Source organism: Salvia miltiorrhiza, chromosome 3, assembly GCF_028751815.1.
Source record: "Salvia miltiorrhiza cultivar Shanhuang (shh) chromosome 3, IMPLAD_Smil_shh, whole genome shotgun sequence".
In the NCBI taxonomy this organism is placed as follows: Eukaryota; Viridiplantae; Streptophyta; class Magnoliopsida; order Lamiales; family Lamiaceae; genus Salvia; species Salvia miltiorrhiza.
The window spans coordinates 30,815,907-30,838,743 of record NC_080389.1 but is presented as its reverse complement, the minus strand read 5'-3'; the positions used below and the strand labels follow the sequence as shown (position 1 = coordinate 30,838,743).

Below are 22,837 nucleotides of genomic sequence, written 5' to 3'. Positions count from 1 at the left end.
GTCTGTCGGTTTTCCTCTAGGATTCTCGTAGTGCATTGGTATCAACATTGATTCCAATAAAAATTCCACCATCTTACTTATTCAATCAACCAAAACAAAGTATCAATAAAATTGCATCATGCACTAATCATGCTTCTTTCTCAACTTATAAATATTGCTTTCTCAACAACTTCATCACTTGCATGTAAATAACTCATGCTCATAAGTAGCTTTAAAACTTTAGCTTTTGCATACCTCGTCAAGCTGGCGGAGATGGGGTGTTGGCTCTTGTCAGTGACATAACTCTTTTAGTCTAAGACTCTAGCTTAGACTCAGTCAAGAAGAGACTTTATAAGAGATTATACTCAGAGCAGACAAGCTGCTCTGATACCACTCTGTCGCAGCCCGATATAGCCAGTGATAGCGTATACCAAGTATCGTACGACTAATAAAAGAAATAGTGAAAGAAATAGAAATACATCTTGTATTAGCGGAAGCATTTACAACTTACTCATTTTCAAGAAAGGTTTTAAGACCAAAAATAATTACGAGCTTGGGTAAACATAATTAAGCAGTTGTAACTTAGCAAGAGTTTAAGAAGTATTTCCCTTATGGGATATTACCACTACTAGAAAAACGCTCATAGATAACGGATTTTATCCGTTATCTATGAGCAAAAAAACCGTTGTGTATAGTGGTGTTATCTATTCTATACGTCATAGATAACGGTACGATACGTCATACATAACAGTACGCATCCGTTATCTATAAAGGTTATACATAACGGTTTTTCACCGTTATGTATTAAGATTTTTCCGTTATGTATTAATTTTTTTTTTATCATAGTTAACAGTTTTTTGCACTTTTTATAACGGTTTTAACCGTTATCTTTGATAGAATACATAACGGTTTTTCTCCGTTATGTATTAAGATTTTTCCGTTATGTATTAATTTTTTTTTTATCATAGTTAACAGTTTTTTGCACTTTTTATAACGGTTTTAACCGTTATCTTTGATAGAATACATAACGGTTTTTCTCCGTTATGTATTAAGATTTTTCCGTTATGTATTATTTTTTTTTTTTTATCATAGTTAACAGTTTTTTGCACTTTTTATAACGGTTTTAACCGTTATCTTTGATAGAATACATAACGGTTTTTTGCACTTTTTATAACGATTTTTTGCACTTTTTATAATGATTTTTACACTTTTTATAACGATTTTAACTGTTATCTTTGATAGAAATACATAACGGTTTTTTGCACTTTTTATAACTGTAATATATTTTTTTAAATTTTCCTGTAATTTATCTCAAAAATTAAATTAATAATTCTCAAACAACAAAATGACATTGCCATCGATAACATATATTATATAACATCCAAAATATTCATACATTATCATCCAAATATAATAAATATCACAGAAATTTTTGTCTAACAATTCTTCCACCAATTTTATACTAACTACATCACCAGGGACAAGAATAACAACATCTTCTTCATGGACTTATCTGGAAACCTTCTGTTCCAAACTCTTCTTTACTCTTCAGCGCTGCCCGGTTCAAGATCGATCTTGAACAAAAAGCCCGTGCCTGCAAAAACGCGAACAAAAGTTTTGAATGTGAATTGATATACAACACTTAAACATTATTACTCCATATAAACCACTTAAAGATCATGATTTTATTTTATTTACTCCAATACTAATTTTTAAATAAGATCTAGAAGCTTATAAGCTCTAGAATCTACTTTTCTTTGTAAAATCTTAAAACTAGTTTAAGAAAAGCTTAATAGACCTGTGAACAGCCAACAAGATATTACTTCTTACCGTTAATTGATCAGGGCGACTCTTTTCTGAAGCAAGAAAGTGTAAGCGCATTGTAGCAATTATTTCATACTCCTTCATCAATGCATAGCACGTCCAGAAAGTAAAGACATAGGCCATTACTACATGAGTCCAAAACCTTTGATTAGACATATAAAGTGGCATTCCTATTTATGCCAGAGGGCCTATTTTGTAATGCCCCGCTCTTTTAAATACATATTAGATTAAATATGTGCATTAGTTATAAAATTCTTTTAATTATTTATTGTGATTATTTTGTTCAGATAATATTATTTCAGCAAAAGTCTGTATAAGAGATACAGAGCTGCGATTTAATATTCAGTCATGAATCAAACCAATAATTAAATTTTTGGTTTAGCTACACATTTGAAACTTTGCATTACCAGTTGATTGAATCACTAGCATTAGAAATTTTACATTTATAACCGATTTCATAAATCGTGTTATTTAAATCAAATTGCTGGAATTATAATTTGAGATCATATGCATAATAATTTTATTATTTCGCGTTATATGTGTTAAGGTATTAAGTCGCGAATTAATTCCGACTTTCACGTATTAAATCTCAAGATTGAGGATTTAATTTATATAAATACGACGAGTATTTAATCATCGAGAATTGGAGAATTATTACAGAAACAAGTACGAACTATGAGAAATTAGATCACGATAAATAGTCGAATCACTACACTATTACACCAACCCCTCCAACATATATCATTATCACAACTATTCATCTTCAAAAACTGCATTTTTCCGCAGTTAATCCCATCCAAATAGTCAAGATTTCAGCAAGAGAAAATCATGCCAATATCCACAATTTTCACAGCTGCAATATCTTCCATGCAATCCATCACACCCAAAAAGCCCCAATTTCAGGAGAAGATGATCACGCCGAGAGCAAAGTTTTCAAAGATGGCAGGAGAAGATGATCACGCCGAGACCAAAGTGTTCAAAAATGGCAGCAATATTTCTTCAACATTTGCTGCCACCAACCACCTCAACCTCTCTATAAATTGAGGTGAGTTCTGCAGAAGGAAGAAGTGCAGAAGTGCGAGAGGTGTGAGGTAAAACAAGAGAAAATTTTAAATTTCTTACTTGCAAGAGCTCAAGTGAGCTCCCTTCGCCGGGCCGTTTATTCGCCGACCGGCCACTAGGCTCTGAACCGAGAACGTGTACTCGTTCCTCCATCTTCAGGCTACCAAACCCAACAATCGAAAGGCCGAAACCTTCTCTATATTTTCCCGACCAAAGGCCACAATATCCTTCGGAGGCCAACGTCGAATTCCCGACTTAGCCACCGGCCAACTTACGGCCTTCGTTTCTCACTATCCTTACGACGAAAAAGGATCGAGAAACCACCGTTGTGTAGCCTGATCTACCTCGCACGAGGAAGACTAAGTCGTAGACCTTCGCGGCTAAACACCATAGCGGAACGACGACCAGAAAAACCCCCGGCGAACAACTTCCATTAGTGCTCACTTGGACAAGGGTAAGTTGACGCCCTTATTTCGATGCATTCCCGTTTCTATTATATTATGGGAAATTTCTGGGGTATAGATGGGAGTGTGGTGAATATTTGTACAAAGTTTCATGTTATTTGAACTTCGTTTACTACCCTTTTAAAATTTGAGAAGTCTACTGCCCGTATCTGTTGAAACTGTCGTGAGGCAGATGATTAAGTTAACTATTTCAGTAACCATATGTTGATATTTAGCTCTCAAATTTTTATGGTATACATTTATATGCGTTATCTATCTGCATATAAAATTTGAGGTCATTCCGGAAACGTTTGCTATTTTTCAAAGATCTGGACTTTCAGTTGGCAGAAACTGCCGAATCTGGTAGGCGATGGGAAAATCGCTATATCTCTTAAACTACTTGGAGTTTTTCAACATACTTTTTTTTCAATTAAACTAGACTCAAAGAGGTTTCTATTGATATAAAATTCGACTCCATACGAGTTCGGAGTAAAAGCAGTTTATTAGTTGAAGTTGAATCTATACAGTTTTGTTGAGATGGAAATGATTCAAAATAATTCCTATTAAGAATTTTAAAGTTTTATTGTTGATAAAATATCACTTTTAGTTTATAAATGAGCTATTGATGTGTATATATATATATATATATATATATTGGTGATTGACATTATTAAATGGGGAAAAGGAAAACGTTTTATGTTTATAGAATTATTCTTTATTTATAATAGATAAATAAATGAATAATATAAAATGGAATTTCCTACATCCTCAAAGGTACATGAAGTATTTTGATAAAGGAAGAACGATTGTATATGAGATAGATATAGTCGTTTAAGGAAAAATGGGTAGTTAGAGAAATGAGTGAATAGTGATTCACTGCATTTGTTGTTATCTTTTCTATTATTCACTCGAACACATGTTTTCGTGTTATTAAAGGTTCAAATAAACAAAAGCGCCTGAGTAACCTATCGCGCTAAGGAAAGAGAATCATTGTCTTAAGTAGCAAAACACTGCAATCAGGTGGGCATTACTTTTACTATACGTATATAGAGATCCCCTGCGTGTCGTAGGCCTCTTATACGAATGAATGCATGAGATGATTTAACTGTTAATTTCAGTTTTATATATCTATCAAACGAGTTTAATGCTACCTTTGAACAAGTTATTTCGTCACAAATCTTTGAACTGGAAAATATTACAACTGTTGTCTTGTCATAAAATGTTTAAATTTTAGTATGATATCTATCTGCTTTGGCTTTGCCAATGATGCAATCGAATTCGGGTCCTGAGCAGTTGATAGCTATCCTGCTAGGACTAGTGTACACCAGTGACCGTGAGTCATCTAGCGGGTTGGCCGGTCAAGTGACCGTGAGAGGTGGCCACCTCTCCGGCACACGGTTTCAGATATGATAGATTACAAAAGAACTTAGTCTGATCAGACGAACTTTAAGAATCACAAATGAACTTAGTAAGCTTGGGCCTTTTAGCGAAAAACTCCCTTGCTGTACTGTTTATGATGGCATGACAATTTACAGTTTTGAAGCATGTATTTTTATACCTAGGCATACGTGCCCACTGAGTGCTTTTGTACTCAGCCCTGCATATGTTTTCTAAATATGCAGGTTGAGCTGATGTGATGATGGTGCTGCAATGAGCGGAGTCTCCAGGGTTGTTAATAAATAGTTAACCTGTCTAGAATATGTCTTCATACATATGTCTAGCTACTTTCCGCTGCAAGATGTTGTTGATGTTATAGTATGTTATGTCATACTTTGAGTCTTAAGAGAATGGTTTCATATGATGTATAACTTGATCAATGATATTAATTAAGTTTTATGCTGTCTTTCATAGACTATTTTCAATTGAGTATTCATGAATAAAAATGATGAGTTTTATTAAGATGAGTAAGTTTTACGGCTATAAATGACGCCCCTTTTCTTCCCCTTCTTCTTTAACCCCATCCCTAGTCGTAGATCACTCGGCTTAACTATCCTTAGTTAGGGCGGGCTGTGACAAAGTGGTATCAGAGCGAAGGAAAGCTCTGAATTATAAGTCTTGAGTTTAGTCTAGAATGAGTCACTAGACTAATAGTTATTAACAACCGTGAGCTCAGCGCACCATCACACCAGACTCAACGAGGTATGTAAAATTTCAAAGTTTATTTGACATTAAATTTTGAAGAGCATGATGTTGAGGTTATATGATGAGTTATGATGTTACACTTTGAAGGTGCATAGTTTGAGTTTGAGGATGACAACATGATTAATAATGAGTTATTATGTTGTAAGAGCATATGTTGACGTTACATGATGAATCATGAGAGCGTTTATATCATATGATGTTATATGATTGAGGATGCATAATTATGAGTTATGATGTGATGTATTTGAGATATTTTGTGATGAGAATTGTTTGAGCAGTTGTGATAAGTCACGATGATTTAGATGAAGGAATCTAATGTCATTGTTAAGAGAGATTTTTTTTTTTACTAAGTAGAAGGATGAAATGAGAACTTAGAGCTAAAGCTTGAGAGAATTAGCAATTGCTTTAAGTACTTGTTGGTTTGAGTTATGAGTTTGAGTTATGAGCTTGAGTATAATAGCATGATTAATGATGAGTTATTAGCATGTTGCAATGAGATATTGTACGATATGTTGAGTTGTTTTGTGACGCGAGTTTTGCTCACGCAACCTTAATGGTACTTGAGGAGGTATCATGAGCCATAGTCTTTGGAGATGGCTTTGAGAGAGAATTATTGAGTTGTCTTACTGAGTCACGATGATTTAGATTAAGGGATCTAATATCATTGTTTAGAGAGATTCCCTACTGAGTAAAGATGGGACGAGATGAGAATTTAGATGTTTTGAGCTTGAGTTTTAAGATAACAGTACTACTTAGTAGGAGTTTTGCTAAGTTATGTTTTGTTTATTTCTGTTGCTAGAGCCAAGGAAGGCTAGGGTTGAAAGGATGAGAAGTAGCCGAGGAGGGCTAGAGTTGATGAGAATGAGAAGAGAAGCCGATGTAGGCTAGAGCTAAGGATGATCTTGAGAGTATGAGCAGTACACCCTTGTTTTTGATTAGTTTCAATTATATTGCGATGTATATAACTTACTTAGGAGATATTGATACTTGAGCTTTTGACATGCTGATAGATAAACATGCGAATATAGTACCCTACTGATGTTAAATAGATGGATGTTCCTAGTGTGCTAAAGTAGCAACTAGATGAGTTAACCGGTAACAATTACCGTAGGAAGTCCAAACCGAGACATAGCACCATTAATGGTGTCGGTTTAGAAGGGACATTACGATAGATACTATGGTTTTTGTAGGGTTTATATAACCCCTTTATGTAAGTCCTCTAAAAAGAGGCATTCTACTGATGGATATATTAGGTTGACCAGAGTGGTCTTTTTGTTAGCATTTCGTGAGTGCTTATTGCCTTACAGATGAATGTTAAGGTAACCGTGAGGGTTTCCTTAAAGTTGAGTTAGTAAATTGCACTTGAGTTTCGAGGATGCTTAGAGCGTTGGTCGAGTTGAGTTTTCCTTTTGTGATTTCAAAAATGCCTCAAAGATATCATCAAGAGTGTGATGTGAAGGATAGGCGGGATAATACTCCGCCACCACCACCGCAACATGAGAGGAGAGTCGAAAAATATTGAATTTTCGAAACAAGAGTCTAGAACATAGGACCCTGAGTTTAAGCTTTTAGCTTGCTGGTGTGAACTTAAGTTTTGTTATGTATAGTATGTTGAGGGTTTAGAAGACACAGAATTTTCAAGTTCGGGATAGTATATCCCGTGTGACTGGGGAGTGATTATGTTGGACCTGGCCAGTCCACATGATCCAAATCTCAGTAGACGTCTTTTGGGTTGAAAATCCATGTGTTTCAACTTTCGGTTGAAAAGCCAGATGGGTTCATACTCGAGGTCATTTTGTTCAACCTAGTAGTTAATCATTTCATACCCTCTGGTCATTCTTTTGATTCTCTTGAACAATTTCTACAACACCTTGCTTTGATGTTGTGTTGAGTTTGAGCCTTGCAACTCGTGAGTTGTCATAATAAGATCCCCTTGATTGATAAGACTAAGAAGTGTTAGTCTACTGACGTAGTATACTACCCAAATTATGGCTTCGTATAATTGTGTCTCATTGTAATTAGTTGAGATTAGTCTTTGTCCTATAAATGATATCGACCACTCATTATGATAGAAATTCAGAGTTCAAGCTAAGATCGTAATATAGTGTTCGAGTACGAGGACTTAAGTTAATTGGTCTACGATAGTTTTAAGTGATTCTTATTTTTATAGATCTAGATTGTATGATGTTATGTGGGAAGTATATGCCTTGAGATGTGAAAGTTCGATGGAGTTTAGTTTACCCAAAATTGGGAACTTTTGAGTCAATGGTTAAGATGATTAATAGATGATGAAGATGAGTCCATGAGATGTATATGATGATGATTGATGGAGTAAATTGAGTATATGATGTCAATTGATGATTTTGATATGAGTTAGTTTAATAAAATTAGGGATATGTGTATCTATGCTCTAATTTGTAAATTGATGGGTTATATGTGAGATTAATTGGCTAAGATTGATAGATCTATGAATGGATTAAGGTATCATGTGTGTTTATTAAATTTCAAAGAGTTTACTTTAATAAAAATTAGGACTTTTTGCCTATGTGTTATTTAAGTGATTTTGGCTTAAGATATATGTATTTGAGCATGATATTAGTGTATAATTATGTTTGAGTAAGTCTTTTGTTGGCTAAGAAATTTTTTTACTTAGTTTAGTTTGTATGAGTTTTTGAGTTTTCATATTTTGAGAAGTCGATGATTGATAAAATGAGGTCTAATTGCTTTATGACCATTATGTGAAAGTTTGTCATGTTTTATTAAGAGTTTTATGATGATACATGAAGTTTCATTAGAGTTTAGTTTACATGATAAAAGGGAATCTGATTTGTACCTTATTGTTCATATTTTGAGGGTTTATTTGATGATAACGTGACCTCTTAGTTATTGATTAGTTATTGATGTTGGTGATTTTGATGAAGAATGTTTTACTTTTTGCAGAAGATTTAAGAATGGAGGAAATTTTGAATACTTAGCAAAATACGAGCAATAAAGAGAAAATATTGTGTGTTGAATGCACGTGCACAAGGGCCGCGCCGAGGCCTCAAGGCCAGCGATCAAGCTCATCAAAAACGCCCGCGGCCGAAGCCACAAGGCCATCGCCGAGCTTCCATCCCATCGCCGGGCGCCTGCTCTCCCTCGGCAAGGCCTCGCCGAGGCCCTTCCCCCTGCTCGCCGAGGAGCAGCCTCCCATCGCCGAGGAGCTCGCCAAGCTGCAGCCTCTCCTCGCCCAACTGGATTGCCGAGCTGCAGCCTTCCCTCGCCGAGGAGCAGCCCCCCATCGCCGAGGAGCTCGCCCAACTGCTCGCCGAGGAGCAGCCCCCCTCGCCGCACGCTCTCGCTCCTCGCCCGCGTAACTCCATTCCCTGCTCGCCGAGGAGCAGCCTCCCATCGCCGAGGAGCTCGCCCGCGTACTGCAGCCTCCTTCGCCGAGCTGCAGCATTCCCTTCGCCGAGCTGCAGCCGCTCCTCGCCCAACTGCTCGCCGAGCTCAGCACTCCCATCGCCGAGCTTCAGCAGCACCCCCTCGCCGATCCAGCACTTCCAGCACCGAGCTGCAGTTCTCCTCGCCTCCTCCCTCGGCCGAGCAAGCTTCCCCTTCGCCGAGGCCTTTCTCCCATCGCCCGCGCACTTCAATCCTTCGGCCGAGCCATCCTCGCCCGAGCCTCAAATCCCAGCGGCCGAGGCCCTCTCTCCAAACGCTCGAGTTCTTTTGCTCCAATCAGAATATGCCACGTGTCCCAATTCAGTAGTGGAGAGAAAAAGCGTATTTCACATTCCGGAGTATAAAAGGCAGACTTCTCAATTCTAGGGGAATCCTCAATCATTCTTCCGCTCTCCAAAAAGCGGCAGTTCCATTTCTAGACGCAGTTCATAGTTAGGGTTTCCTGTTTTCTTAGTTAGGGTTATTTTGCGTTGAGAATTTATCCTTACGCCTAGATAATTCGTAGCTAGAGATTTATTTTCAGGATCGGCTTTACTGTAAGTGATTTTATTCTTGCCTAGATAATTTTTCGCTTATTGATTTCACAGTATTCATTATTTTCATTCACGCTCTAGATAAATTTATTGTGCTTAATCATTTAATTCATTGCCTAGATATTTAATGTTTACTGAAATGGTTTATGTTTGAATTAATGCTCTTAGTTTAAAACCTTAGATAATCTTACGCCGTTTAATCTGTGCCTAGATAATTTACATGCCTTCTATAAATTCGGCATTAGATAATTTTACATGCTTTATTTATTTCATGCCTAGGTAAATTTACAGAGCTTATTTAATTTCTGTTTTAGTTTAAGAGTGTGCCAGCGTGAAACCGATTAGAGTGTTTAGGATTTATTGCTTTTTGTGTGTGACACGATTAGGTGCCCTGTTGAATCTTCCTTGAGAGACGACTTGGGTTAGCTTGCCCACTGCAATTGACCTCGTACAATTGCGAGTCAATTCACTAGTGTTTGAGTTGAGTCAAATTTTGGCGCCGTTGCCGGGGAAGATTTTAGGCGTTTTTAATTGTGTCACTTTGTTTTCTGTGTTTCTTTTCCTTTTTATTGCGTTTTTATTTTTGACTCTGTATTTCTCCCTCCGGTGCGTTTGATCCGTTTGTTAGTGTTGTGTATGCAGGGTCGCCGAAGTCTGAAAAGAAAGTTGGAGCCCTATAACGACAACATTGATCGAACCAGTAACGTATTCAGGAGTTGCAGTGAAGAGCTGTTTGGAGATCGTTGGGATAAATTAGAGTCCAGTTCTAGAAGTTCTGTGGAAGAAGATCGCGAACAAGCAACAAATTCATTTATCAGTCTGGAGGACACGGAGACTCACTCTTTTCATTCTGAAGAGTCTGAAAGTGAGCGTGAAGAAGAAATGGCAGACAATCCCCAAGTCCTTGGAGATTTCGCCCGGCCTGTTATTGGGGCTACGCAATCGGCTATAGTTCTTCCTACTGCAGTGAGGAACTATAGTTTGAAGCCCCATGATGCAAATCTGCTTCCTATTTTCTACGGGTTGCCAAATGAAGATGCATTACAATTCATTCGGGATTTCTGTACTCAAGTACAAACTTTCCCACTGCTGGAAATAACTGAAGAGCAGCTGAAGCTCAAGTGCTTCCCCTATGCCCTTAAGGATAGGGCAAGGACATGGCTGTTGTCCTTGCCTCCAAATTCCATCAAAACTTGGGGGGAAGCATGTGAGAAGTTTATGATAAAATTCTACCCCAACCATAAGACGCAGGAAATCCGTACACAGATCATGACTTTCATCCAAGGAGCTAACGAGCCTTTTCATGAGGCATGGGAAAGATTCCAAGAACTACTCCGGCAGTGTCCGCAGCATCAGCTGGCTCCTGCAATGTTGAGCCAATTTTTCTATGATGGGTTGATCCACACCTCCCAATTTATGGTGGACAGCACTGCAGGAGGGAACATCGCCAGAAAAACCGCAGCTGAACTTAATCAGATTTTTCAGACACTGGCGGAGAGTTCACAGCAGAAGACCACTCGGGGACGACGGGTGGAGGCAAATGCAGTAGGACCAAATTGCGAGCTGCAAAAGCAGATGGCCACTATGATGAGAGAGTTACAACAGCTCAAGATGAGCAAGGTGGAAAATCCACCCGTCCGAGTGCAGAATGCAGAAGGCTGTGGAATCTGTGGTGATTTTGGCCATGGAGCCAATAATTGTCACAGAATGGGAGAATTTCCACCAGAAGGACAAGCTGAGACTTATGCAGTCCAAGGACACTACAATTCTGGTTGGCGGAATCAAGCTCCTAGCGGGTCAGGGTCAAGCCAAGGAAATCAGTTTCGTAGACCACCGCAGCAGATGGGATATCAGAATCAGCCGCAGTATTTTCCACCTCAACAAAATTTTTCTATGCCATTGCAGCAGCCGCCTCAACCCATGGGACCTTCATTGGAGGACACGATGCAGTCATTTATGCAAGCTAGCAAGCAAGCAATGGAGGCTCAGAATGCTACCATAAAGCGCCTTGAGATTACAGTCGGGCAACTCACAGGAGCTTTGAATCAGTTGCAGCCATCGCAGCAAACTGAAAACCCACAGCTGCATCAAGCTCATGCTATTGAGCTTGTCGAGGAAGATGCCCAAAGAACCGCGGGGAAGTGGAGGAGTAAAACGGTGGAAGCTATGAAGATCAATCAACAGCTCAGTCCACCTCTGCCGCAGGTTCAGTCCACCCAACCTTTACCGAAGCAAGGAGATCCCGGTAGCTTCATTTTTGACATAGGCTTGGGACGAGCTGGGGAGGTCTCAGGCATGCTTGATTTGGGTGCGGCAGTCAACTTGATGCCGTTTGATTTTTTCGAGAAGCTGGGAAGAAGGGAAAGTGAGCTGAAGTGCACCAACATGAAGATTCAGCTGGCCGATGGCTCGATTAGCAGTCCTCGTGGACTCTTGGAGGATGTAGTAGTCACGGTGAGAGGACTTAAAGTTCTCACAGATTTTGTGGTGCTGGATGCAGGAAAAGGAATAAAAGGAGAAAATGGTCGTCTTGTTCTGCTTGGCCGACCTTTTATGGCTACTACGCAAACTCGCATTAATGTGGGTTCTGGAACTTTGAGTATGGCCGGGGCAGGTGGATCAGTAACATTTTCTGTCTATGATAAAAAGACTGCTATTTCTTCTCCTTATTTGCATAACTGTTCCTTCGTTGAGATTTGTAATTCTGCAGAAAAAACAGATTCTGTGCAGGAAAGTTTTGAAAATCTGCAGGAGCAAGAATGTTTAATGCAGAAGGATGAGGAAAAGCTGCAGGAGCCTCCCAATATCTTGCAAGTTGAGGAGGCCCGTGAAGAAGAGGAATTGGATAGACAGCACTGCAACGATGGAGTTGTGCAAGGATTGCAGTGCTTATTGCCTTTGGAAAAGAAAGAAGTGGGGAGCACGCGATTTGGCTCCCCAATAAGAATCTTGATAAGGAGAAATGTGATGAGTTCGGTAAACTCATTAGGAGAACCCGCAGCTGCAATCAAGGAAGGATTGTGTTCTCAAGGATTAAGGCAGCTGGATCGTAAATGTGATTTTGGTTAACGGGTTTTTCCAAGTCGGGCTGGCGACTTTAAAACTAGCGCTGCATGGGAGGCAACCCATGTTTTATTGCTTTCTGTTTGCTTTTGTTTTTCTTTCTGTTTAATGTTTTGTTTTGGGTTCTGTGGTCTGATGCAGGAATTGTTCTTTTGAGAGTGATTTTGTGCGGATGAGAAGAAGTGGATCTCCTGCAGAAGTCAGAAGTTTCTCCTCCCCTATTCTTCGAGGGAAGTGTTTCTACACTTATGCGCTTTATTTTTAAGTGTGGGGGGAAGAGTTTCTGGTAACTGCGGGAAGTTTTATTATGAGCTTAATTTTGGGGCAAATGGTCCCCTTGCATAAAGTTAATTGTTTGAAATTGAGCTGGTCAGTTTAAGAATTGTGAAGTGATGGTTTCTAATGTGATTTTCGGGTTTGTGACTGATTGGTGGAATTTTGGTTTTTCCGGTTGACATGTTCTGTGTGATGCAAATGATTTATGAGTTTTCTGTTGTAACACTTTTGCAAACTTTTAAGGCGTGATTTGTCCGGTAGATGATAGAAGGAGTGTTGCCATTGTGGTTGCCTACGATCGTATCTATTTGTGTGAAGTTTGTTTTAATTCTGAAAATATTTGACAGCTCTGAGTCTCTGCTCCTCTAGAAAATCTATGAGCATGGGAAACCACGTGAAACAACTTTGGAAGTGCACCCAAAGGGTTTATTTCACGAATACTGGCTTAACTGTTGAATTTAAAGGAATAACTTCGGTTGAAGACACAAAAGTTGTAAAAAGTGAAATGAGCTTAATTGAGATATGGATTATAAAGGCGATCACATTAGGGAATTCACTTCTATCGGAGAACTGGGTCTGATCGAATCTTTTGTTTACATTTGTGTTGCTTCTTTTACTCTGAGCTTTTGCATCATCTAGAATCGTGTGTTGTTGTGAAAAACCTTGATTTGTCTGTGAAAGTCTAGTTGGAATTGAGCATTGTGATACCATCTTTTCATTAGTTTTATACTGATTTTGCTTGAGGACAAGCAAAAGGCTAAGTGTGGGGGGGTTGATTTGTACCTTATTGTTCATATTTTGAGGGTTTATTTGATGATAACGTGACCTCTTAGTTATTGATTAGTTATTGATGTTGGTGATTTTGATGAAGAATGTTTTACTTTTTGCAGAAGATTTAAGAATGGAGGAAATTTTGAATACTTAGCAAAATACGAGCAATAAAGAGAAAATATTGTGTGTTGAATGCACGTGCACAAGGGCCGCGCCGAGGCCTCAAGGCCAGCGATCAAGCTCATCAAAAACGCCCGCGGCCGAAGCCACAAGGCCATCGCCGAGCTTCCATCCCATCGCCGGGCGCCTGCTCTCCCTCGGCAAGGCCTCGCCGAGGCCCTTCCCCCTGCTCGCCGAGGAGCAGCCTCCCATCGCCGAGGAGCTCGCCAAGCTGCAGCCTCTCCTCGCCCAACTGGATCGCCGAGCTGCAGCCTTCCCTCGCCGAGGAGCAGCCCCCCATCGCCGAGGAGCTCGCCCAACTGCTCGCCGAGGAGCAGCCCCCCTCGCCGCACGCTCTCGCTCCTCGCCCGCGTAACTCCATTCCCTGCTCGCCGAGGAGCAGCCTCCCATCGCCGAGGAGCTCGCCCGCGTACTGCAGCCTCCTTCGCCGAGCTGCAGCATTCCCTTCGCCGAGCTGCAGCCGCTCCTCGCCCAACTGCTCGCCGAGCTCAGCACTCCCATCGCCGAGCTTCAGCAGCACCCCCTCGCCGATCCAGCACTTCCAGCACCGAGCTGCAGTTCTCCTCGCCTCCTCCCTCGGCCGAGCAAGCTTCCCCTTCGCCGAGGCCTTTCTCCCATCGCCCGCGCACTTCAATCCTTCGGCCGAGCCATCCTCGCCCGAGCCTCAAATCCCAGCGGCCGAGGCCCTCTCTCCAAACGCTCGAGTTCTTTTGCTCCAATCAGAATATGCCACGTGTCCCAATTCAGTAGTGGAGAGAAAAAGCGTATTTCACATTCCGGAGTATAAAAGGCAGACTTCTCAATTCTAGGGGAATCCTCAATCATTCTTCCGCTCTCCAAAAAGCGGCAGTTCCATTTCTAGACGCAGTTCATAGTTAGGGTTTCCTGTTTTCTTAGTTAGGGTTATTTTGCGTTGAGAATTTATCCTTACGCCTAGATAATTCGTAGCTAGAGATTTATTTTCAGGATCGGCTTTACTGTAAGTGATTTTATTCTTGCCTAGATAATTTTTCGCTTATTGATTTCACAGTATTCATTATTTTCATTCACGCTCTAGATAAATTTATTGTGCTTAATCATTTAATTCATTGCCTAGATATTTAATGTTTACTGAAATGGTTTATGTTTGAATTAATGCTCTTAGTTTAAAACCTTAGATAATCTTACGCCGTTTAATCTGTGCCTAGATAATTTACATGCCTTCTATAAATTCGGCATTAGATAATTTTACATGCTTTATTTATTTCATGCCTAGGTAAATTTACAGAGCTTATTTAATTTCTGTTTTAGTTTAAGAGTGTGCCAGCGTGAAACCGATTAGAGTGTTTAGGATTTATTGCTTTTTGTGTGTGACACGATTAGGTGCCCTGTTGAATCTTCCTTGAGAGACGACTTGGGTTAGCTTGCCCACTGCAATTGACCTCGTACAATTGCGAGTCAATTCACTAGTGTTTGAGTTGAGTCAGAATCTATATGTGTATAATGATTTATATGATGAATGAGATCATATTTGAGTATTTGAGTAATTTTGAGCACGAAAATGAGAAGAGAATTTTAATGATGCGTTCGTTGAAATGTTTTACTTAAGATTTGAGGTTATGATGTAAGAAGAGAGTCAAGATTGAGTATGATGAGTATTATAATGTGCTTGAATGTTTTCAAGTGCTATATGTGTTTAAAATGAGCTTTGATTGGTTTTCATTGAAGGGATGTTGGGTTGAGCATTTAAGAGTTTGAGATGAGATTTTGGTGAATTTCGTAGGCCTACTGACCTACTGTGATCGATGGTTTTTAGATGTCTAATAGCTTTGAAAATTTTATAGCAAATCCCTACATGAGTCTTAAGCACACCGGTAAAATTTTAAGTCATTTGGACTTCGTTTATTATTTTTTTATAAAATACAAAACCTAAACTGCACATTACTACCGAGAATTTCAGAGAACAGGAGAAAGAGTCATTCATTTCAGTAGCTTCCTGTGTGATCTAGATTTCAACATTTTTATGGTATTAACCTTATTGTGTTAGCTAGATATCCACCAAAGTTGAGCCCAGTTTGACAACGTTTACTAATTTTCAAAAATCCAAGTTTTCGATTGCTCAAAACTGCCGAATATGGTAGACTGTAGTAAAACAGTCATATTTCCTACAATACTTGGATTTTTGACTCTACTTTTTTTTATATGAAACTAGACTCGAAGACCTTTCTTTTGGTATGAGTCTCGAGTCCAAGAGGTGTCGGAGTCAGAACAGGTTAGATTTTGAAGTTGAGTCAGTGTAAACACAGAGCATGTTTTGATAATGTTTGATTGTGTTTTCTTATGGGCCTTAGGTGATTGTGTTGTCTATGTGTTTGAATGAGATTAGAAGAGCCTTATATGAGAGACAAATCGAGACTTAGAACCATGATTTTCTTGAAACCTATCCTTGAACTTAAGGATTTGAGATGAGTGGAGAGTTTATATAGAGTTAAGTAAGGAGATAGAATATGAGATAGAGCATAAGTTTCTTTTCATGTCTCTGATAACCATAAGTTTTTTATGTCGAGTCTAGAATAGTATCTCTAGACTTCTAAGAATGTCAGTAACCCTCAGCTCGCAGTCACACTGCCGCAACAAAGGTACAATAATAGTTTCAAAAATATACATATATGTATTTCAGACGTTATGAAAGTTTTTCAAGAAAATGTGCGCCTTATGTTTACGATGCTATGTGAATGCTTTTTGTCGTGTTTGGGACTACCCGAACCCATAACGACTCAATGAATATATTTCGTGTTTGGGACAACCCGAGCCCTTAACGAATCAATGTATGTATGTATGTATGGTCGAGTTAGATTCCTTGAATCTTTCCGGCATAAGCAAAGTTTTCATGAAAGGGACATTAAATGTCCATATATGTTAAGGTTTCAAAAGAAACAGAAGTATGTATGTATGAAAGAATGAGAAAGCTTTATGTTGTCGTTTTAGGCTAGAATGATGGGTCCTCTTACAAACCATTTGAGTACCACCCAAGAATGCTTTGAGAATGTTAATCGTGATAGCACCGCTTGATCGATTTAAGTAAAGACTGGTAAGATAGAAATGTTTAACATAGAGATGTTACAACATAGAGGCAATGCTTTAAGACTAAGGATTCACTTGAGCTATTTCAATAGCGGTGAGATTAAGTTTTTCACATAAGAACTTATGTTGCTTATGATTATGATGTTAATCGTGATAGCTTGGCTAGAACAACATAGAATGGACTTTCATGGTATCAGTAACTTATGATGAAGTACTTATTAGTAAGTGCTTTAAGTTAGAAATTGACTTAGAGCTTTATAAGAGATAAGAAGTTGACATGATTGGGGGTGAAGCTCCCATTTGACTGAGTGATTCATCGTGCTGGGTCTGGTCAGCCCATATAACTAAGATCTCGGTGATTGTCAATTAGGATTTTGACCTTGAGTAGAGCGTCATCCCAATGTATAGACTCACACTATGTAGTTGTCACAATAAGATCTTATTTTACCACGATAAGCACAGTAATGACTAGAATGACTTAGTTTGCTGTCAGTTCTCGAAGCACTAGAAGGGTGATTGTTTCGGCTATAGTATCAAAAGCTCCATCAATAGGAATGTTCAAAGGAAGCAAGTATTTGTTTTAAACTTCAGAGAACTTGAGCACTATGTCTCATTAGCCCCAAAGTTGAATTACTTGACTTATGACTTAGAACTCGTTGTGGTTGTGCACGTGTTGGAAATTTGGAGATACTATCTCTACGGAGTTAAGTGTGAGGTCCTTATAGCTGACAAGAATTTGAAGTGCTTTTTTTTTTAGCAAAGAGATTTCAATGTAAGACAACAGAGACGATTCGAATTAGTGAAGAATTATGATGGTACTATCAATTGGAAATTAAGATAAGATGTTTCACCACTAAATATAAAGTACTGATTGGTGATTGCCTTATTCGGTTTAGTAATTGTTCACCATCCGGAGACAATATCAAGCTGTGTAGTTGCATCAATAGTTAAGTGTGAATTTCAAGAAAGGATTATGAAAGCACGAAATGAAAATGGATATTGGTGAGAAAATGTGTCTCGCCTCAAGAATAAGAAAAACGAAAGGATTCACGAAAGTCAGGAATAGTGCACTAATGGTTAGTGGAGGATTGTGGATGTATACACTGAATATTACGTCTCGCAGTTAAGAAAGTATGTGATTAAAAAAAGATGAGATAGTCCAAGCTCAGGGCTTAAGTTATGAAGATAAATCAGTTTAGTGACTAGATTGCAAGGTTCAAGTGTTACGAGGCAATAATGTTGTTCTCGTCATGTAGTGGAACCATCACAGGATGGAAAAGGCTACAAAAGAGATGAATGAAACGAATGACTAGTATCACAAGCTAGAATACCAGGTATGCAAATTTCGGGACGAAATTTATTTTAAGGGGGGTAGTATGTAATGCCCCGCTCTTTTAAATACATATTAGATTAAATATGTGCATTAGTTATAAAATTCTTTTAATTATTTATTGTGATTATTTTGTTCAGATAATATTATTTCAGCAAAAGTCTGTATAAGAGATACAGAGCTGCGATTTAATATTCAGTCATGAATCAAACCAATAATTAAATTTTTGGTTTAGCTACACATTTGAAACTTTGCATTACCAGTTGATTGAATCACTAGCATTAGAAATTTTACATTTATAACCGATTTCATAAATCGTGTTATTTAAATCAAATTGCTGGAATTATAATTTGAGATCATATGCATAATAATTTTATTATTTCGCGTTATATGTGTTAAGGTATTAAGTCGCGAATTAATTCCGACTTTCACGTATTAAATCTCAAGATTGAGGATTTAATTTATATAAATACGACGAGTATTTAATCATCGAGAATTGGAGAATTATTACAGAAACAAGTACGAACTATGAGAAATTAGATCACGATAAATAGTCGAATCACTACACTATTACACCAACCCCTCCAACATATATCATTATCACAACTATTCATCTTCAAAAACTGCATTTTTCCGCAGTTAATCCCATCCAAATAGTCAAGATTTCAGCAAGAGAAAATCATGCCAATATCCACAATTTTCACAGCTGCAATATCTTCCATGCAATCCATCACACCCAAAAAGCCCCAATTTCAGGAGAAGATGATCACGCCGAGAGCAAAGTTTTCAAAGATGGCAGGAGAAGATGATCACGCCGAGACCAAAGTGTTCAAAAATGGCAGCAATATTTCTTCAACATTTGCTGCCACCAACCACCTCAACCTCTCTATAAATTGAGGTGAGTTCTGCAGAAGGAAGAAGTGCAGAAGTGCGAGAGGTGTGAGGTAAAACAAGAGAAAATTTTAAATTTCTTACTTGCAAGAGCTCAAGTGAGCTCCCTTCGCCGGGCCGTTTATTCGCCGACCGGCCACTAGGCTCTGAACCGAGAACGTGTACTCGTTCCTCCATCTTCAGGCTACCAAACCCAACAATCGAAAGGCCGAAACCTTCTCTATATTTTCCCGACCAAAGGCCACAATATCCTTCGGAGGCCAACGTCGAATTCCCGACTTAGCCACCGGCCAACTTACGGCCTTCGTTTCTCACTATCCTTACGACGAAAAAGGATCGAGAAACCACCGTTGTGTAGCCTGATCTACCTCGCACGAGGAAGACTAAGTCGTAGACCTTCGCGGCTAAACACCATAGCGGAACGACGACCAGAAAAACCCCCGGCGAACAACTTCCATTAGTGCTCACTTGGACAAGGGTAAGTTGACGCCCTTATTTCGATGCATTCCCGTTTCTATTATATTATGGGAAATTTCTGGGGTATAGATGGGAGTGTGGTGAATATTTGTACAAAGTTTCATGTTATTTGAACTTCGTTTACTACCCTTTTAAAATTTGAGAAGTCTACTGCCCGTATCTGTTGAAACTGTCGTGAGGCAGATGATTAAGTTAACTATTTCAGTAACCATATGTTTATATTTAGCTCTCAAATTTTTATGGTATAAATTTATATGCGTTATCTATCTGCATATAAAATTTGAGGTCATTCCGGAAACGTTTGCTATTTTTCAAAGATCTGGACTTTCAGTTGGCAGAAAGTGCCGAATCTGGTAGGCGATGGGAAAATCGCTATATCTCTTAAACTACTTGGAGTTTTTCAACATACTTTTTTTTTCAATTAAACTAGACTCAAAGAGGTTTCTATTGATATAAAATTCGACTCCATACGAGTTCGGAGTAAAAGCAGTTTATTAGTTGAAGTTGAATCTATACAGTTTTGTTGAGATGGAAATGATTCAAAATAATTCCTATTAAGAATTTTAAAGTTTTATTGTTGATAAAATATCACTTTTAGTTTATAAATGAGCTATTGATGTGTATATATATATATATATATATATATTGGTGATTGACATTATTAAATGGGGAAAAGGAAAACGTTTTATGTTTATAGAATTATTCTTTATTTATAATAGATAAATAAATGAATAATATAAAATGGAATTTCCTACATCCTCAAAGGTACATGAAGTATTTTGATAAAGGAAGAACGATTGTATATGAGATAGATATAGTCGTTTAAGGAAAAATGGGTAGTTAGAGAAATGAGTGAATAGTGATTCACTGCATTTGTTGTTATCTTTTCTATTATTCACTCGAACACATGTTTTCGTGTTATTAAAGGTTCAAATAAACAAAAGCGCCTGAGTAACCTATCGCGCTAAGGAAAGAGAATCATTGTCTTAAGTAGCAAAACACTGCAATCAGGTGGGCATTACTTTTACTATACGTATATAGAGATCCCCTGCGTGTCGTAGGCCTCTTATACGAATGAATGCATGAGATGATTTAACTGTTAATTTCAGTTTTATATATCTATCAAACGAGTTTAATGCTACCTTTGAACAAGTTATTTCGTCACAAATCTTTGAACTGGAAAATATTACAACTGTTGTCTTGTCATAAAATGTTTAAATTTTAGTATGATATCTATCTGCTTTGGCTTTGCCAATGATGCAATCGAATTCGGGTCCTGAGCAGTTGATAGCTATCCTGCTAGGACTAGTGTACACCAGTGACCGTGAGTCATCTAGCGGGTTGGCCGGTCAAGTGACCGTGAGAGGTGGCCACCTCTCCGGCACACGGTTTCAGATATGATAGATTACAAAAGAACTTAGTCTGATCAGACGAACTTTAAGAATCACAAATGAACTTAGTAAGCTTGGGCCTTTTAGCGAAAAACTCCCTTGCTGTACTGTTTATGATGGCATGACAATTTACAGTTTTGAAGCATGTATTTTTATACCTAGGCATACGTGCCCACTGAGTGCTTTTGTACTCAGCCCTGCATATGTTTTCTAAATATGCAGGTTGAGCTGATGTGATGATGGTGCTGCAATGAGCGGAGTCTCCAGGGTTGTTAATAAATAGTTAACCTGTCTAGAATATGTCTTCATACATATGTCTAGCTACTTTCCGCTGCAAGATGTTGTTGATGTTATAGTATGTTATGTCATACTTTGAGTCTTAAGAGAATGGTTTCATATGATGTATAACTTGATCAATGATATTAATTAAGTTTTATGCTGTCTTTCATAGACTATTTTCAATTGAGTATTCATGAATAAAAATGACGAGTTTTATTAAGATGAGTAAGTTTTACGGCTATAAATGACGCCCCTTTTCTTCCCCTTCTTCTTTAACCCCATCCCTAGTCGTAGATCACTCGGCTTAACTATCCTTAGTTAGGGCGGGCTGTGACATATTTATGTAAAGCAACCCATTCACTACTGGACATGACAAACTATAAAATAAGAAGGCATTTAGGCCATGAACATTATCATGTGTACAGCCATTAGGAATGAATTAGATGTCAAGAAGTCTGTAATAGCAAGTAACAAATTGTTGATTGTTTGAACAAACTTCTAACCTGGGTGATCCATATGGAACATTTGAAATTGAGAGCTTGTCAATCTCACTATATGTTAGCTTATCATCTCCTTGAGATAATACTGCCAAGGTGTTATTCGTCCAGTTGACAGGCACTAGGATGGCCCATGCAAGCAGTGTCACCGGAACAAAAATCTTAAGTCTGCATGTTCCAAAATGCAGAATCAGTATCCAAAGATGATATTCAAATTAAGTGTATTTTATAACTCCAAAGACATGCATTCAGCACCAATAAAAATAAAAATATCTGCCATATCTGACATGATACATGGAATCATTTTTCAGTTCACAATTTTCCCTTGGCAGCTTTATAAATTATATGATAAAGCATACAACACCAGGTCAAGGAAATATAATATGCAATCATACCCAAGCAAATAAATCCGCAGATAGACAGCTGAATCCAGCCCTGCATGATCAATAAACTCCGGCTCAGGCATCTTCAATGCATCTGGTACCCAATTCAGAAATCTAATGTATGATCTCCAGTCTAAATTGACGAATTTGGTGACGTACGCGCCTGAGTGACTGGGACTGCTTCTCAATCCCTTGAGGTACCATTTCGGAAAATATACTCTATCATTAAATGGCTGAAGCCTTAGGAAGGCAAATGCTATAAGAAAAATCAAGGCACTGAGAATATTTGTTGTATTAAACTACTTTTGTGGTTATCACTTACAAGTTATGTCAAACTAGCAAATATCCAGCCCAACTGCCAACTACAAAATAGAATACTAAATTACTAACAAAACAGATCAAGAAAGATACTCTTCAGAACAGTATTGCCAAAATGATACCATAGATTGTCTTCTTAAATGTGTTATGATGAATAAAAATTATTACAAATACTCAATTGGAAAAAATAACATTTCTAACAATGGTGAAGTGGTACCTGCATAGTTCATAGCCATAATTTCGTGGCTTGCCTCAGCATCAGAGTCATTCTCTAACAAGTTCATGCTAAGAAGTAAATGCGCGATAAGCATAACTTATATTAATTACTAAGGATTAGAGTCTTCCTAGTTCTACTCATAGATAGCCAATTACAGTAAATACATGTGTAGTTAAGATGAGTGATTAGCTTATTCTTAATTAAAAAGACATACTCAAGACATTCACTTGGTTGAAATGATAATAAAGAAATTCAAGACTTACAATGGAAGGCT

The 22,837-nt window shown here is 38.3% G+C and overlaps 1 long non-coding RNA gene across 2 annotated transcripts; it reads right to left on the bottom strand.

Annotated features, from left to right (window-relative positions):
- Positions 1–1,330: 1,330 nt before the first annotated feature.
- On the bottom strand, positions 1,331–22,777 carry LOC131014093 (uncharacterized). Of its 2 annotated transcripts, XR_009098029.1 has the most exons (5): positions 22,351–22,777; positions 22,041–22,219; positions 21,652–21,813; positions 1,810–1,928; positions 1,331–1,573 (listed from the first exon to the last, which is right to left on the bottom strand). It is a non-coding gene; the product is annotated as an uncharacterized LOC131014093 (long non-coding RNA). The 2 variants fall into 2 exon arrangements; XR_009098028.1 differs by lacking the exon at positions 22,351–22,777 and having other exon boundaries at positions 22,041–22,343.
- Positions 22,778–22,837: the final 60 nt, after the last annotated feature.